Consider the following 18,862-nt stretch of genomic DNA (forward strand, 5'->3'; position numbering starts at 1 on the left):
TTCAACGCTCGCGTGTGTATCTTCTTTTCTTTGGGGGGGCATATTCTGTGTTTGCGTGGGTAATTTTATTTCGAAGTTATGTACTGATCAGGCTCAAAGGCAGTTTTATTAAAAGAGAAAAGTCCTCGCGTTTCATGTAATTTTTTTACGTTTCAAGATTCGTCATAATTTTCAAATTGGCTTTTAGTGTAATTTGAAATATGGCGAAAAAAAGTCCGCATCTTGTGCTATAGCGGCGCGAGGATGCAAACATCAGCGGAGCTATTGTGTTCGACCTAGCTAAGTTTTGCAAGTAATGCAAAGCTCTTCTTAGAGATGCTAATTTTTCTGCTGTAGTAGTAGGTAAAGTATGGCCCGATGTAGCTAGACACGTCACGTAGCTACCTGTTACGTATTTTGTGGCGGGAACTTGTCACATAACTATCTATTACGCGATATTGCATCATTTTAGTTGTGTGACTAGACGTGCGTACTGATACACGATGTTTAGTCGCGTGACTGGTTACGTGATGTTACAAGATTTCAGTGACGCGGCTTGATAATGTGATTTTTATTGACCTGACTCGTTACTACGTCATGTTGCGTGGTGTCAATCGCTTGACTATAGCTACGTCGTGTTACGGGATTTTTAGTCGCGCAGCGCACTCGCTCATCGAAGTTTTTCTATTCCGAGCCTGATGAACAGGTGCACGTGTTGTGGAAGTAAAAGAGACGTTAAAAAAAAAAAGAATGAAGCTAGCGCGCACTGCTTCATGTTGATGATAATTACTGTTCGCACTTCCCGGCACAACAAAAAGCTTAAAAAGCTCCGCTCTTCAGAGAGCTATAACTGTCTTCAGGCGATGACGCTAGCAATTAATACCCGGCTCATACTCTTCACATCTGTCTTATCAGCTTCACACCTTATCGAATGCAGAGTTACTGCAGATACCTACACAACTATACATATAGTTTGCACTTCTGTGGTTTCCTCTCACTTGCTTTCAATCACGGATATAGTGTTGAACGTGTGTTCAAACGATGGATACGATCCCTCATAACTCCTGCTGCGGATTTGAACATTCGTGAATTGAATCCAATCGAAAACAGCGCTAAGAAGACGGCACGGAGAAAGGGCAGATATCACTGTGCCAACAATCGAATGTGTTTTATTCTGCCAGTCTCCCCCACAATCGCAAGGAAACAGAAAAGGAAAGTGAAAAATTGTGATCAGCCTGTGTAATAAGAATGCCGCAGTTTTAAAGATTAGACTTTCGTTTCAAAATAACACGACGAACGCGTGCGTCTCATTTCTGAAGCCTGTCATATCTGTAAAACGGTGGTGAGGCATGTGTAAGCCTACCCTCCATTTCGCTCCTTCTGAAGGAATCAACATTTTCGTTCCCCTGACCATCATTGTTGACTCTGCGCAGGCTGATACTCATTTTTCTTTTTTTTTTCTTTTTCTGTGTCCTTGAAATTGCGGTGGAGTATGTATGTACGTATATGCGGACTGGAAGAATAAAATACATTTGGCTCTTCGTCGGCGCCGAGGTTTCTGTCGTTTGTCCCTACCATCTTTTTAGCCCTATTTTCTACTAAAGATCACGAATCTCTCATCCCATATGCGTACCCTACATATATTAATAGCAGTGGTGAATGAAATTGTGCAAGAGCAGACACCTGTCAACAGGAGAAACGGCAGGGATATGTTGTTTATGACGTTCTTCAAAGTTCTTGCTGCACCAAACGCATAGCCACGTTTAAAAAATTGAGACTGAATTCATCGTCCGGTCATGTATAGAAGCACAATATGAGAACAGTAAAGACGGTGAGCTTTAAGTGGGCACTTGGTTTCATGAAACATTACTTACTACGTGTCATCAGGGAGGTTGAACAGTTTGCCTTCACTTTTCATATTCACAATGGAGGCTAATAGAAAAAGGCTTCTATTATGCGTGTGAGATCAGAGAAATGCTGCACTAATCGACCGAAAGGGACGTAACGCTGTGTTCCAGTGGGTACCAAGTAATTTCGGTATTTCCGGCAACGACCTCGTCGATGGAGCTGCCAGAAATGCACACGTACAAGCAAACCTTGTTTCTATATCTTTATATAGGATTGACGCGGCTGAATACTTGCCATGTGCCTGGAGTGCGCTCCAGGAATTGCAATCATCACAGTTCGCACATCATCGACTGTATTCTGTCGACCTTTTTTAGTGACTGCGGCTACCCCCTGGTCTTTCCAGGAAGGAAGGTACAGTGCTGTATCATCTGAGTTTGGGCGTAGCCTTCTTAAGATTGGGATGGCCGACAGCGTGGAGTGCAACGATTGTGTCGTCGATAAGACTATCGAACACCTTTTGTATTACTACTGCCCGGCATACGTAAACGAGAGGCTTCACCTCTGCACTGTTCTAAATCAATTGGACGGCAGTGATTTCACTGTCGAGAACGTATTGGGATCATGGCACTGCCCATCCCAGTGCCCAAAGGCAACGAAATCGTGGTTGCGTTTCCTCAAGGACACCTGTCTGATTTATCGTTCGCGATGTGAAACATGCAACTGTTACGCGTCGGCCTTGTCAGGGACTTTTCTATCCTCCTTTACAACCTTCCTTCCCCTTCCCCAGTGCAAGGTAGCCTACCGGACTAAGCCCTGGTTAACCTTCCCCCATTCCTTCTTATTTTCTCTATCTCTCTTCCTTCCATTATGCGCCATGCACAACGCACTTCTTCATTAAACCAAAAGCTGTGCATCACACTTTATTACTAAGAGGCATCCACTTGATCGCAGTCATCGAAATCAAACGTCGTTAATTCCAGCAAAGAAGAAATTGAGTCTCTAAGAAAAGATGCCACGGATGAAGTGCGTCTTGATAAGAAAGGTGATCGTCTGAGAGCGCGAAATATAATTCATATCTGTGGTTATCCTTCTTACATCTCAGTGAGCCTCGGTGCCCGTGCCTACTTCTTACCTTTTTGTCTTCTTTTTTGCACAGTTCCGAAAATTTTAAAGGTCTTCCTTAATCATAAAACTTCGAAGGTTTTCATTACTGAAGCCGTACTAACTATTACATATATTAAAAAATTGAAGCGCGTTGGAGTACCCCGCAGCTCACGGCGCCGCTGTCGCAACCACTCAGTCAGCCAGCATCCTTGATCTTACTGTAGTTCGAGTTTCCGAGTGCGGCACGCGTTGGGCAATGGATGGCGACGCGTGACGCCGAGACCCTAGGGACAGCGGGGCCTCGCCACGCGTGTTCGTGGAGGACCTTGTGGCGTGCGCATCTCGACGACGCTTTTCTTTTGGCCGACATCTTTTTATCAGCCGCAATCGCTTGGCTTCTCCGTGACTCGTTTCGAAGCATCGTCGACGAGCAGGAAACTGGCGCAGCCGCAGCGAGTGGATTCCGTCAATGGCACGTCTTTAGGCTCGACATTGAGGAACGGCGAAGGAACGTCCCGCCTCATTGCTGGGGCTTCCTTTGGACGGAGACACCCCGTCGTCTTGTGAATGGTGTATGCTCTTGGTTCTCGTTGCCGGAACCTTTCTCTCAGATCCTCATTCAAGCATGACCAATTAGAAAAGAGCGCCCCCCCCCCCCCATTTTCTTACTTTCACATGAATCTTCCTTCAGCGCTTCGCGTTTACTGTGCAGTCGCCTTGACCAGATTTTTGTTGCTGGGAAAACCGCGGCTCATCTGCCCTAATAACCGTGGCCCACAGAATGCGGCAAACTCTTTGCTGTGGCTGCAACCGCGTACTTGGCCGTGAATCAAAAAGCGGTAGAGTGGTATATATATATATATATATATATATATATATATATATATATATATATATATATATATATATATATATATATATATATATATATATATATATATATATATATATTGTTACGTAAAATTGACACAAGGCGTGTCTATTCAGAATTTATATTCACACTGATGCGTATAGCATCGACTAAGATGGAGGACAACTTGCACAACCGACAGACCACTTCCTCGTTGTCGTCTTCTGACCGCTGATATGTCAGCTACGTAGCATTACCCCCTGCGGTAAAAGCGCTGTCTCGGTGCATATTAATTACGGTCTCCAGTAGGCAGATGGTAAGGTTTTAGCCTGCTGACTTGCACAACATTACAGGGTGTGGTTGCAGGCAGGCTTGTGGTCTCAGATGCAGGAATGATCTCATAAGTGACGTCGGTTACCCGGCGGATGATACGGTAAGGACCCATGTAGAGAGACAACAACTTCTCTGATAAGCCAACTCGACAATCTGGGCACCACGGGAGAACGAGAGAACCGGGTGAGAAGCGGACGTCAGCATGCCGGCTGTCGTAGATGGCTTTCTGGGTGGCTTGCGAAGCCGAAAGTCTAGAGTGGGCGATCTGACATGTGTTGTCGGCACGAGCAATAGCGTCGCGTGCATATTCGGTTGACGGCGTTATAGTGGTTGGAAGTAGGGTGTCGAGTGGTAACGTCGGATCACGGCCATAGAGCAAATAAAAAGGTGAATAACCAGTGTTGTCGGGGCGCGAAAAATTCTTAGCGAAGGTCACGTGAGGTAGCGCGAGGTCCCAGTCATGGTGGTCGGAGGACACATACATCGCGAACATGTCCGTGAGGGTGCGATTTAGGCGTTCGGTAAGGCCATTTGTTTGAGGATGGTAGGAAGTGGTCAACTTGTGCTGCGTCGAGGAAGAGCGCAGAATATCGTCGATTACACGGGACAAAAATGCGCGGCCGCGATCCGTGAGTGATTGGCGAGGAGCGCCATGGTGTAGGATGACATCATGGAGCGAAAATTCCGCAACGTCAGTAGCGGTGCTGGTGGGGAGCGCTCGAGTGATGGCATACCTAGTCGCGTAGTCTACAGCAACGGCGACCCACTTGTTGCCCTATTTCGACTCAGGAAAAGGACCGAAAAGATCTATACCAACACATAAGAAAGGTTTGCTTAGGATGAAGATCTGTTGAAGAAGTTTAGCCGGGGGTGCAGTAGGTCACTTCTTATGTTGGCATTTATTGCAGGTAGACACGTAACGGCGAACGGACCTGGCAAGACCGCGCCAAAAGAAGCGGCGACGCACACGGTCGTACCTCCGAGATACACCCAGATGACCAGCAGTTGGTTCATTGTGAAGTCCGTGCAGCACGGTTGAACGCAAATGTTTCGGCACGACAAGAAGGAGCTGAGGGCCATCTGGCTGGAGGATACGACGGTACAGCGTGCCAATCAGGAGGACGTGCATGCTAAGCGACGCGTCGTTCGGAGCAGATTCGAGACGGTCAATAATTTGTCGCAGGGAAGCATCACGACGCTGTTCATCGCCAATCTGAAGAAACTGGGACATTGACATGACGCTGAGGCTGGGCTTGATGTCTGGTTCGTCGGGGTGATCAATAGGGTAGCGTGATAAGCAATCGGCGTCCAGAAGGAGACGTCCAGACTTATAAGCAACCGAGTAGGAATACTCCTGTAAGCGTAATTCCCAACGGCCAAGTCGTCCAGTGGGGTCCTTCAGAGAAGAATGCCAACACAGCGCGTGATGATCTGTGATGACACGGAAAGGGCGACCATACAAATAAGAACGGAATTTCGTAACCGCCCAGGCAAGGGTGAGACATTCCCGTTCTATTATAGAGTAATTGCGTTCAGACTTTGAAAGCAGACGGCTTGCATACGCGATTACACGGTCGTTGCCCCGCTGAATTTGCACCAAAACTGCACCAATTCCGTGACCACTCGCGTCTGTTCGCACTTCTGTAGGAACATCAGGGTCGAAATGTGCAAGAATAGGAGGTGTCCTTAGAGTGGTGATTAGCTGAGAGAAGGCGTCAGCTTGAAGAGGGCCCCAACAGAATGCGACGTCTTGTTTCAGAAGGTTAGTGAGTGGCCGTGCGAGTGCCGCAAAGTTTTTCACGAACCGGCGAAAGTAGGAGCAGGAGTCGCACGAAACTGCGAACATCATGGGCGGAGCGTGGGACTTGGAAGTTTGCTACAGCGCGTACTTTCGCCGGGTCTGATCGTACGCCGGCAGCGTCAACAAGGTGACCCAACACGGTAATCTGACGAAGACCGAAGTGGCACTTTGAGGAATTGAGCTGCAGGCCGGCCCGTCGTAATATAGATAGAATGGTCGAAAGGCGTTCAAGGTTGGTTGCGAAGGTAGGTGAGAAAATGATCGCGTCGTCCAGGTAACACAAACATGTCGACCATTTAAATCCTTCTAGGAGCGTGTCCATCATTCTTTCAAAGGTCGCTGGGGCGTTGCAGAGACCGAAAAGCATCACCTTGAATTGGTCAAGACCGTCAGGGGTAACGAAGGTGGACCTTTCTCGGTCCATGTCATCTACAGCAATTTGCCAGTAGCCAGATCGGAGGTCGAGAGATGAAAAGAAGGTGGAGGCAGTTGAGGCAGTTGAGGGCATCCTCAATGGAGGCAGTTGAGGGCATAGTCAATGCGTGGTAGAGGGTACACGTCTTTTTTGGTAATTTTGTTGAGGTGCGATAATCAACGCAGAAACGCCGTGAGCCGTCTTTCTTCTTTACTAACACCTCGGGAGATGCCCAAGGGCTCGATTATGGTTCGATTACGTTTTTCATACGCATTTTGGCCACTTCTTTTTCAGTCACTTCTCGCTCGAACGCTGACACGTGGTACGACCGATGGTGAATGGGCACCGAGTCACCAGTGTTGATTCGGTGTGTGACAATTTTAGTCTGGCCCAAGGGACGATCGTCGGTGTCGAAAATGTCACTGTATGAGGTCAAAACCTGGCAGAGAGCGTCGGCCTGGTGAGGCGCAAGCTCCGATGCAATCATGTTTCGAAAAATAACATCCTCTGAGCTGGATAACCGTGAGACTGCGCTTCGACCAGGAGCAGATACAGCGACAACACTCACATCGTCGTCTGTTGTAGCAGTTAGCTTGGCTAGAGACATCTGGCAGGGCAACACTTGAGGGGTGAAACCAAAGTTAAGCAGCGGAAGGAACACACAGTTATCCGCTATGGTCGCGATACGCAGCACCTCCACCACAAAGACGTTACGTACAAATGACATGAGGCGTGTCTATTCAGAATCTATATTCACACTGATGCGTATAGCATGGACTAAGATGAACAACCCATATATATATATATATATATATATATATATATATATATATATATATATATATATATATATATATATATATATATATATATATATAAACGTAATACAGACTCTCCCATGAATATGCATTAAGTAGTTACCTCCCCTACCACTCAACCCTTCAAAAAAAACAAAAACACTGGCTACGCGCCTTTAACTCGGCTAGGTGCCCGTAATAACTCGAAACTCAGTCTGTGCTCTCAGGTATACTGGGCCGCACCTAAGTGTCCAGACGTATACTGTACTACATAATTAAGCATTATAAACTCGTTCAAGGTAATCATCAAGCTGGCTTCAGGGGAGACCTATTGCGCTGATTGCACACATGATTTGGGCAGCTTAATGGTTTTGTTTCTGAAATAATTCATTGAACCTGGCGTACTGTAGGCAGCCAGTTATAGCCGCAGCAGCAGATCCGCAGTAGCCTAGCGTCTATTGTGTTGCGCTGTGAGCACCAGTGCGCTGGTTCTATGACCAGCTATGATAGCTGTATTAGGCTGCGTGCGAAGTGCGAATGCACTCGTGTGCCCATTTATTTATTTATTTATTTATTTATTTATTTATTTATTTATTTATTTATTTATTTATTTATTTATTTATTTATTTATTTATTTATTTATTTATTTGAGGAACCTTACCAGCCTATGAGGAGCATTGGGTAAGGGGTCGTCAGAAAGGAAATGACAAAGAGAATGAAAAACCGATGCATACCAGCCAAAGATGTTAGCAATAATAAAGTGTTAGTAAACTTGTGTTACAAATATAAATCAAATGAGAAGACAGTGCTCGGAACAGTTAGAAATGTAATGAAAAATGAAGTTCACTTGACAATGAACAATAGTTTAGGTGCACGATCAATCCGAAACCGCGTACAACGGCTGCGTGCCTTTAATCATACCATTTGTTTTGACGCGTAAAATCGCGGAGCTTCAATTTTAGCCGCGTCTGAAAAGCAGCAGAAATCGCAAGAAGAAGCACTAGCTGCTAGTGGAGGCATGCGCAGGTGAATGACGCACTTCCCGTGCTGCGGCATGCAAATTATGACTCGGAAACAGACAGGTTTCTACGCACTCCCTGTTCAAGTGGCCAGTGGGACGAGGTACTCTCCTTACAGTGCTGCAACTGTACCACCTGGTCGAGCATCCTCCTTCTCTTTCGCGTGCGTCCTTTTTCTCCCTAGAGCGCGGGGACTAAACTTCCCTGTCTCTGTGACGCGCACGCGCCGTAACCACGTGACCACGCGAGGAGGAGGCTCGGAGGAAGCGCGGAGGCGCGGAGCAAATCGAGAGCACGCATCGCTGTGGAGGCACGTCGCTGTCGCCGCCGCCGCGTGTAGCCGGCGTTTCGAACGCGCGCCCCTGCTGCTGTCACCGGCGGCACGCGCATCACCTGTCGCGACCTGGCGAAACCGGCGCGCAAGCATTTTGTTCTGCAATTTTTGTTCTCTCGGACCGCCTGCGAAGTTACAGGCAGACCTTCTCCACTGAACGGCCGGTACGGCGCCTTCACGGTGAGCCGACACTTTCGAGTTCAGTTCCTCGGCGCGCTCTGCTCTGTCACGAGGCGCGTTTGCCTGCGCAAGTACGTGCCGTCAGGCCTTTGCACGCACCTCTTTCGTGCCGTATGCGCGACTTCTGTGGCCACCGTCGGTGGTCAATCGCGCGGTCTGACCGTCACGCTCGTTGCTGCCAGCTGCGACCCGCGCTTATCGCACGCCGCGCGACCAGTCTGTTCCCAGGCGCACCTGCCTTGGGAGCGACTGCCGCATGGTGTGCGACCCGGGGCTCACTTCGCGCCCACCACCAATGCCACTCTGGTGCTACACGCTTTCCTATGAATGCCATTATCGTACCGCTTCTCACTCGGAGTGTGTCATCTTTTCCTTGCCGCTGCGCATGTTGCTGTCGGCATGACTGAGAGATCTTGTATTTCGGACGATGTGCCGCTAAATGCGTGAATGTAGTAACACAATATGGTATCTTGTGATTGCTGCTTGACTTCGGCCTAAGAACTTATCGGTAAGCGCTGGAGAGATTGTCCGCGACTATTTGCGCGGTTAACTTCACGAAATTCTCTAAGTATACCTGCGATGCGCGGCAACAACAACAAAAAAATGTACATGCATGATAAGTTTACCTAATGCGTTAAAGCAGCCTGTGCTCCCTCCATACGCGATTTCACCTCCCACCCTTAAATAACAAAACAATGTCAACACCGCGTTTTCTTCACCCACATAAAACACATCAATAATCAACGCACCTCTTCTTTCTTTGCCTAGGAAGTACAAGTATAAGAGCACTCTCTTAGCGTTAAAAATATTCAGAGGTTATGCGGTTTTTTTTTTCTTTTTTCAGATTTTGTGCTATAACTGTTATCTATCTTTATAAAGTGTCCGTTGCGCTTTCTATTATGGATAAAGCGGAGGCTTGTGAGCTTGTTCGAGCCAAACTCAGGCGTGACATCGAGGGTAGAACTAAATTGTTGCTTTTCAGAAACTATTCAGAACCTGCCTGTCGTGGGATCACAATAGCGAGCGCTTAAGGAGAATCTGCCACCTACTAAACATACTGGAAAGCCGTGTATCTGTGTGCGCTGCAGGGACATCTGTTTTTCATACCACCGTTTTAAGGCCGTGCATAAAACAGGCAGGATAACATCAACAAAAATATCCATTTTGAGAAGGCGGCATTTTCTGCTTCAAGAGCTTCGAGTAACTGCAGTAACGTGAGTGTGCGGAGTGAATAGCTTGTAATGATATCCGCATTATGAAGTCATAACTGCACTCATATCAAACTTGTTAGCCGCGAGAATCTGCATATAGATGAGATCATTGTTATTTCGTTCATACTCAATACCGCGGGCCGAAAATTCCACAAAACTTTCAAGAGATGCATGGTCGTGCCTAATAATAATCATATCTGGGGTTCAGCATCTCAGAACCACGATATGATCTCGAGAGACGCCGTAGAGGAGAGCTCCGGAAATTATGTCCTTGCCTGTTCTGTTTGTGTTTTGCGACTTCTTATGCCTCGGCTGTCATGGTCGGCCTGTACGTTCCGATGGTTCCAATTAATCCTGTAACGGAACCCTGATTACAGTGCGGTCATCACGACGTGCAGCGTGCGAGGCTTCCGTGACAAGAAAAGTTTGGGAGAAAATTTCTTAGACGGAGGTGTTATCTTTAATCGACTGCACGGCATATTTTCTTTTATCCCCTAATTGAGAGAATGTCCGCCCAGATATGCCGAATTCGCGTTAAATCGCACTCTGTCGATTAGAAATAGATGCAGTATACGTTACATGGCGTACAACAGACGAGATGTTCTTTCTGCCTTCAACACTTCACTGATTCTTTGCCCCCTGATTTTTTTTCCTTCCCTAACGATTATCGTCATCTCGCTCAGTTTGTCATATACTTCAAGCGTCGCTCTAATGACTCTTTGCATATGCTGATAAAATTAACAGGGCGATCTCATCAAGGACCGTATGCGATAAAGAGGGAAGGGGGAGGGCAGGCGGCTCTAGAGAGGTTTTTTTTTTAATGATGATGCCAGATACCTCCATTGAATGTGAGCCGTGCCTCACTGTGGGTTCATCGCAATTAGTAACTTTGCTCAGAGATATTGCGCAGTTCGTTTTCCACTGCCGACAGACGGGATAACCTTTACGTTAACTCTGCAGCGCAAAGCGCTCGGAATTTCAATGTGCGTGTTCAGCTTGCGCAATGTCCGATGACCCTGAGCTTTCACGGACAATTTTGTTTCTTTTTTTTTTTTTTGAAGCTGTTTCAGAGCGCCGTGCACGCATGAATGATCGCCCCGCAAAACTTCGCTACCTCACTGGTCGTGCGCCATAAGCCGTTTTGGTGATTCTCTCATTATTCTCTGACGTGTGCCGTTTGTTTCGGCCACTCATGTAAAAAGCGAGTCGTGGGCAGCGATGAGATTTTGCAACGAATTGTCGAGTAAAGTTGGACGCTGGTTTAAGGGGCCGGCAGCATCACGTACACCTTTGGAGCTTGGTTGTGTAATTTTCGTAAAGGTGCGTTATTGATGAAACCTATTTCTGAATGCAATGCGTCTTTAATGTAATAACGCGTATTTGTCGAGATTACGGCTTCGCCGCCCGTATACACATGGTTTTTGCATTATGCCTTCATGTCACCCTCGTTACAAGAAAAAGGCTACTTTGAGGACCTCAATGTCACGGAATTGCGCTGTTATGAAAGACGCCGTATTGTGGAGGACTACGAATTGATTTTGAATCCACAACGTCACGCATTTGTTTGGTACCTGTCAAAATGGACAGTGCTTGTCCAATACGTGCTTTTAGTCTTGTGTTGCCCTCGTTTAGCCATTTATTTATTTATTTATTTATTTATTTATTTAAATACTTCGTATTTTTGTTGATCGTTCGTAAGTATAGTGAGGACTCAAGGCTATAAATCTAATACGTCGGCATTTGATGGTTGCCCTAGCATCATGCTGCCGGAAAGCTACTTTCACCGCAGTATTCTCATGTCTATACTTGAGCGTCTGGCAAGACAGACGCATATTGTATCTGTAAAATTACTACATATACACAAAGATGTTGCTCCATCTAAGACGGCTTTACTCAAACCGAAAAATTTGGCAGCTATATAGCGGCCTACAATTGAAAAAAAAAGGGAGGGGGTGTCAAGCGGTCAATTGAGCATCTCAACAGAGAGAACAGTTTTTGTTTAGTGTACACGACTTAAATGTCACTATGCGTCGCGTGTGTGGTTTGGACGTCGCGTAAACGCCAGGCATCCTTGTTGCAGTAGAACTAACGATCGCTACGTAACTCTGTTAATTTGAAGAATGGTCACATGAACTAAAAAGCTGATATTGGCCGTATGTTTTATACGCGCAAGGCCCGCTGCTTTGTTCTCTGGGTACCGAAGAGCGCGTGTGGCGTAAAAACGCACTTCATTCTCTACCGACATTAGAGGCTTTATATCCGCGTTCCCGACATCAATTTATACGGAACTATGTGCTCTCGCGAGCCATAATGGCTCGCGCTTTTTCTGTCTTGCAACCGAGTGAAATAATTTTCGTACGAGATTACCTCATTGCGTGGGCGTGCTTTTAAAACAACATAAAATAAAAAAAATTCTTGACCGTTCACGTTGATAGATGGCGGTATACTGAGCGTGCCTGTCTGTGGGTGAACTTATCTGGTACATGCTACGGCGTTGTGAAGCGTATATACGTCTTCGGTATTTTTCCTTCACGCACCCGTATCACCACGCAAGCGGGTAATGGGAGGCGTATGGCCGTTTTAGTACTGCTAGAATAAGAGAAGGAGGGAGGAGGCGTTTGAAAGAGAGTTGTGTAGCCGGCGTAAAGACGCGCCTCTTTCTTCCCGCTGCGGCGATGAAAGAATCGGCGCGCAGGGTCATGCCGGCACGCTTCCGAGTGTGTGTGTGGCCGTGTGTGTTTGTTGTACACGGCCAGGGCCAGGACCCACGACCGGCCGCCGAGATTGCCCTGAAACCGTGACGCTCCCCGAAAGCTCGTTCAGATAAGCGCTATCTCCAGCGCCGTGCGTTGCAGCTCGTTGAGCCGTTATTGGTATAATCTTTGGCCGCGGCCGCACCAGAGCACTCTCGTATCAGCGCTGGAGGCCCTCGAAGTTACGTTTGAGTATTTTGCTTTCCAATCTTAATATCCGTCAGGTTATAAGAGTGATACCCGGTAGCACCGCTCCGGCCGCTTTGACTATCTTCTCTCTGGACTGTTAGTTGTGGTATTTAGGCAATTTTTTCCCGAAACAGCCGAAGCGTCCGGGTGCCTGATTGATGATATGTGGGGTTTAACGTCCCAAAACCATCATATGATTATGAGAGACGCCGTAGTGGAGGGCTCTGGAAATTTCTACCACCCTGGGGTTTTTTAACGTGCACCCAAATCTGAGCACACGGGCCTACAACATTTCCGCCTCCATCGGAAATGCAGCCGCCGCAGCCGGGATTCGAACCCGCGACCTGCGGGTCAGCAGCCGAGTACCTTAGCCACTGGACCACCGCGGCGGGGCGCGTCCGGGTGCCTAAGCTGACACGAAATGAGTCACTCACATCCAACTCTTCTCGTTTCCTTATTCTAATCATATGCACGCTACGGTAACCGATGTTCTCGAGCTTCGGGGGGTTTACTTAAGCTGCTGAACTTGGCCATATTGTGATTGTGCTGACTGCGTATGCAAATATTAATGTACTAACGTGCGCAAGTTTCTGACAGTGATGGCAAACATAGCCAATGGCATGAGACACATTGTGGATTCTAGTGTTCGACGTTCCGTTTTCACGTGTAGTTACCCTAACCAAACAGCAGCTCGCCTCTTTTGTTCGGTCTTGTTTCCAGCTCTTTTTTGTGTTTCGTCGGTCGGTCGCTCCTACCGCCTTACCTTTCTGCTGAGCGAATGTTCTGCCTGGCGGCATGGTTGCAACAAAAATAAAACAGGAAGGAAAACTTGTTACGCAGTACGACCCCCGGAGATAGTAAAGTTCCCCAAGCTTTCACTTTTTTTTCCGGTTTTTCAGAAGTGCCGCTAAATTAGTAATACAATTTTGTGTGCATTGCAAAAGAATAACAATGTCGACGATTGCCCTGACTTGCCCAAAAATAAATTTCGAACGATTTTGTTCACCTAAGGTTTTGCTATATATGGCTAGCACTGACGTCGCTCAAGCCGCCATGTTGGAGCACCTCTTGGTGGGGTTCGTAGTTTGTTTAAGTTAAGTTCATGTTATACACACGTCGCACCCATGCCCGCTTGTTATTTACGCACAGGAATTAATAGCGGTCTCTCCGTGTCGCTATCATACTGAACCAGATTAACCGTAACGTGACTACGCTGTTGTTACGTCATCAAAGCAGCCATTTTGGGATACCAGCACGTTAATAAGCTGCGTCCATGATGCCATGTGCAAACTATCTTTATCCAATAACTAGTTGCAACCACCTCTTACGTCGATGGATCCTGCAGATAGGTGTGCGTTGACCTGTACGTGGTTGTACTGATCCATTGACACACTGAGCTCTCCAGTTATTATAGAGGTGCACCGCTCAAATTGCTTTCGAAACACCGACACAAAAAGTATCAGCAGTCGCGTAGCCATTCTGTGGCGTCCTTTTCATATCGACTGCATTCACTGTGAATGTTCTGCAGAATGAAATGAGAAATGGGGCAACGCGTCGTTGACGTGACTCTAAACCCAGTGCGGGCACCAATTGTGGATATAGAACACGGCGTAAGAACTAGGCTCTTGCTCAGACGCTACCACGACACGTGCGCTTAAATTGGTGCGCATTTTGTGTCGAGCTCTTCCATTTTTTCGTGAGGATTCATCGCCCGCCATGGCGTCGATGAGCGTTGGCCTCCGCTAGAGTAACTGTATGTGGTCACAGTTACTCTGGCCTGTGCGAGCGGCGTGCTCATGATTGCGGCGCATGGTGCCCACCAACCTGTCCTCCTCAGATGGCGCAGACATACGCGCTAAGGCGTGCATGCACAAGCCAGTGTATAACACGAATATCAGTGTTCTTTGAATTACTCCAGGCTCCGCGAAAAGCGCTGCGCGGCTGCTTATAAATGAGTACGCGCGAACCAATTCAAGCACGCTAAATCTGAAGCGCAGTGTATATGTCCATCTTCACTTTTTTGATTGAATGACCTCAATTGCGTTTACGCGTTCGCACCAAATGGAACTAACGAATAACTGCAAGTGTACAGATTGTCGAGTGACAGCATGCATCTGTGATTGCACGTCGGTATTTAATGAAGCGGTGAGAACTATAGCCCAAAAAACTTGAAATGGGCTTGATTGTTTGATTGATTTGCGTGGCTTAACGTCCCGAAACCACGCTATGATTATGAGAGACGCCGTAGTGGAGGACTCCGGAAATTTCGACCACCTGGGGTTCTTTGACGTGCACCCAAATCTGAGCACACTTGAAATGGGCTAGTGCTTCACAAGCAATTTACAGAGCTCCGTGGTTCTGCCATAAATTTGTTGTCTTCAAAGGTTTCCAGATTACGGTTACTTAAAAATTATTATATATATATATATATATATATATATATATATATATATATATATATATATATATATATATATATATATATATATATATATATATATATATATATATATATATATGTTGTTAAAAATGCTTTTTCTGCCCAAACTCTGTGTAAAGAGGCTTCTGTGGTGAGGTGTCTGCAGATTCGCCGCTAAGCGATGGTTTGTCGGCATGCTGTCGCTCATGCAAACGTCACAGCCGCGCATGCAAATCGCGGCCGACGCAATGCCGGAAGTGTGTCGCATTGCGCCAGAACTGGTGTGGGACGCCACCTGAGTGCGTCTGCATCGGCACGGTTCGCCTGGTTCGACTTGGCGGACTCGTGCTACCGCTTACGCATCCTAAGAACGCGCGATGCCGTTTTTTCCCTTTTTTCATAAGCACCACGTGCCTACAAATGCATCCACAATGGGGGGCGCGCTCGTTTCCTGTTGCGGCGTCAGAGGGGCGCTTACCTGTATAGCCGTGGCTGCGCCCTTCGCGTCGCGAGGAATACTCGGGCCAGTATACATGCAACTTTTTTCCCCGTTGATGTGCGCCAAATGGGAGCGCCATCGGCCTCCGCGGTGACGCTCGTATTACCATGTGCCCGTGCATCAGCACAAATACAGGCGATCATTAGTGATGTCCACAAGGTAGCCGAGTCTTTATACGAGAAATACAAGCCCTTCTCCTGCACTTTTTTTCATTATTGTTCGAAGGGACATGGTATTCAGTGGTAGGAGTGATATTTTACGCGGAAGTTAGTAGCACTAATGAAATGAGACATTTTGGTGTTGGCGAAAAAGAGCGCAGGCAACTGGGCAAGGAAAAGGACAGTCATGGCTCAGAACAAACAAACGAGCAAACAGGACAGAAGAAAGTGCTCAGCATATAATCGCCGCCTCAAAGAAACACGTGAACGAGGTTTTGAAACTAAAGTCTGGGATGCGTTAACACGTAGTTTGGCATGTACCATTTTCACGAGATATAAGTAGTGTGAACCACCCCTGATGCCAACTTTTGATATGCATGCACCTAATAAAGATAAGCCCAGAGAGCACGAGTGCTGATGAAAAGTGCACCCGTTTCTGCGCCGAAAAATGGGCGTGGGTGGCTTTTATTTCACCAAGCTCCTATTATGCATTCTAAAAAGACAGGGCATGCAAACACGGACACAAGAAAGGAGTCAAGACTCCACAAACGCTGTCATAGCACCATCACCAACCAGCAGTAGCGATATCTCATCCTTTAAAAACCATTTCACTTAGTTCACCCACACTGCAGAACTGAAACAGCTGGTCGCCTTCAATACCTCTGTGAAGGTTTTTTTTTTTGGTGCTTGTTTACATAAATGGGACGATACATATGTACTGGAAGATCTAGGACTAATTGTTGTAATTCCCATATTGTACTGCTTCGGCTGTCGTGTGATGGAATGCTTTGACATGGAGGTCGGAGGAAATGAAATGAAAAAAATGTCAGCACGGTGTGTGTTGGTTTATTGTACGTAGCTAATTGTGTAAGTGGCGGAGCTGCTTGTATAATGTGTAACGTAACAATATCAGCTCATTACCTTCTATTACGAACGTCCGATCAATTCTTGTTAACGCAGCCCTGTTCTCACAAAGATTTGTCGAATCCACTTGTGGCTTTCAGGTGACTTATCATCACAATAAGGCAAAGCATCAGAGCTATTGTTGTCTGCATTTCTTATTGCTCAAAATACTGCCGTCAAAATGCGTTAGATACACAACCTCACGATGTTTCAAGGAGGTTGAGTAATGTCCTTCCTATATCTGTAACCGCTGTGTATCCTAGATTCAGATAGTTTCTAGAAGTTGAGTCATAAATTTCTACTTCGCTTTTTGTGCGCTTATTAATGCGATGCTCAAGGCTCGCGTGGAAATATTTCCCGCCCTTTGCACCCAACATAAGCACCCATAACGTTCCGCAAGACATCCGCCATGGCAGATAAGTGGTTCGGAACTCGGCTACTTACTTACCCGGAAGTCGCGGGTTCGATTCCGCTGGTGCCAATTTCATTTCGATGGACGCTAAATGGCTTAGGCACATGTACTGTTCTATGTCAGAACACGTTAAAGAACTGCAGACGTTCGAAATTTGCGGAACTCTTCATTATATCTGCCATCTTGCATAATCATACTGGGGGACGTAAAACCCCAGACATAATAATAACTTTCTCAAGGCAGCTCTGGCCGAACTTAAAAGACTTTATTTTCATAAGCACTCTCTTCCATCAGCAAACCAGCCTCATCACATATACTTAGAAAACTGTATGACTGGGCGTGTTCGTACAGCATGACTATGAGCGCACATCAGCGCAACGAACAGGAGAAGACAGTGGTTCTCTCCTCTCGTCACTCCTCTCGGTTTCGCTGATTAGCACTGACAATAACAGATATGTTCAGCGCCAAGATTGGCTGAAGTTTATTGTTACGAAAATTTCTATCGTATACATACACGTGTTTGTGAAATCAGACCTAGATATTTACGAGACCTTGTGGGTAGCTTTTTTTCCGCCGTTGTTACCGCTTGTCCTTGTGTTCTCAGAACATTGGCCCACTCCAAAGCAGGAGCATGTTGTCGATAGCCGTATGAATTCCATATTTTCTCATTAAAGTCAGTGTCTTATCTGTATTTCTCTCTCCCACTCTTAGCTGAATATATACATACATGGCCGGAAGGCAATCGTGACTGCCAGACCACGGTGTGGCAAAAATAAGGACGTGATTTGTGGCGAGCAGGTGGTTTGCAACGTATAGAAACTAAATAATGAGAACAAAAGGAAGAATTGCGAATCTGCTCGACTGTGTCTTTAGCGGGCCGCATCTGTATTGCCGTATACAGGCTCAGCTTTCAGGCGCGTTGCCGATATAAACATGCACATAAGAGCACGCCAGTTCGTGTATCAGGTCGCGAGTATGTAAAAAAAAGCAAACGGAAAACCCCTGTGCGGTTCCAGATCTATCTATCTGCGCGCATGTGGCAATCGAGGCAAAAAAAGTAAATGAAGTTGACGTAAAGCATGTGGAAGCCGGGCCAAAGCTGCATGCCTGTTCGACGAACTGCTTTCGCGTCAGTGTTGACAATCGACGCACATTCCGCTTAGATTTACTAATTGCTTGAAAGAATGAGTAAGACATACATCCTCTCTTTGATATTAGATCAGTTTGAAATATTGGCCGACCCTACTGATGGCCGGGCGCCTATTCGCCACAACATCTCACGCTTGTTTGTAAGTTATTCGTAAAAAAAGAAATTTCAACCAATTTCGATACTTGTCACGCAATAACTGAATACCGGCCATTGGCGACAAAGATTTAGTACTAGCACGAGGTTTTGTAAATCTGTCTCCAGGATTTTAACAGAATGTCATATCTTCAACCCGCGCAAGTTCCTTGATATTCCGAATTATACAGGTTATGAAAATACAAGTTATGACGACCATGATGTGATTGTTTGTCTACATGCTTGTGAACGGCGTGCGAGTAAGGGGTTCGCTAACTTTTTACTGACTAGTATTTGAGTGGTCGCCTTTCTGAGTACGGCCTAATTTGTGCACTTCCGTCTAGTTCATAATTAGGGTACGTCGATGCTTGTTTTG

The 18,862-nt window shown here is 46.5% G+C and overlaps 1 protein-coding gene across 6 annotated transcripts in view; it reads left to right on the forward strand.

Moving 5' to 3' along the window:
* LOC119176070 (dual specificity calcium/calmodulin-dependent 3',5'-cyclic nucleotide phosphodiesterase 1A) overlaps positions 1-18,862 on the forward strand; it is a 637,362-nt gene that overhangs the window by 327,500 nt on the left and 291,000 nt on the right. For 3 of the 6 annotated variants that reach the window (XM_037427186.2, XM_037427187.2, XM_075876719.1), the window contains exon 1: positions 8,473-8,660. The exons of 2 other annotated variants lie outside the window; for them this stretch is intronic. The gene's annotated coding sequence lies outside the window, so the exon portion shown is untranslated. Of the gene's footprint in view, positions 1-8,447; positions 8,661-18,862 lie in introns of those variants that run through there. One more of the 6 variants, XM_075876720.1, reaches the window with a different exon arrangement.

This window comes from Rhipicephalus microplus, chromosome X (genome assembly GCF_043290135.1).
Source record: "Rhipicephalus microplus isolate Deutch F79 chromosome X, USDA_Rmic, whole genome shotgun sequence".
Lineage (NCBI taxonomy): Eukaryota > Metazoa > Arthropoda > Arachnida > Ixodida > Ixodidae > Rhipicephalus > Rhipicephalus microplus.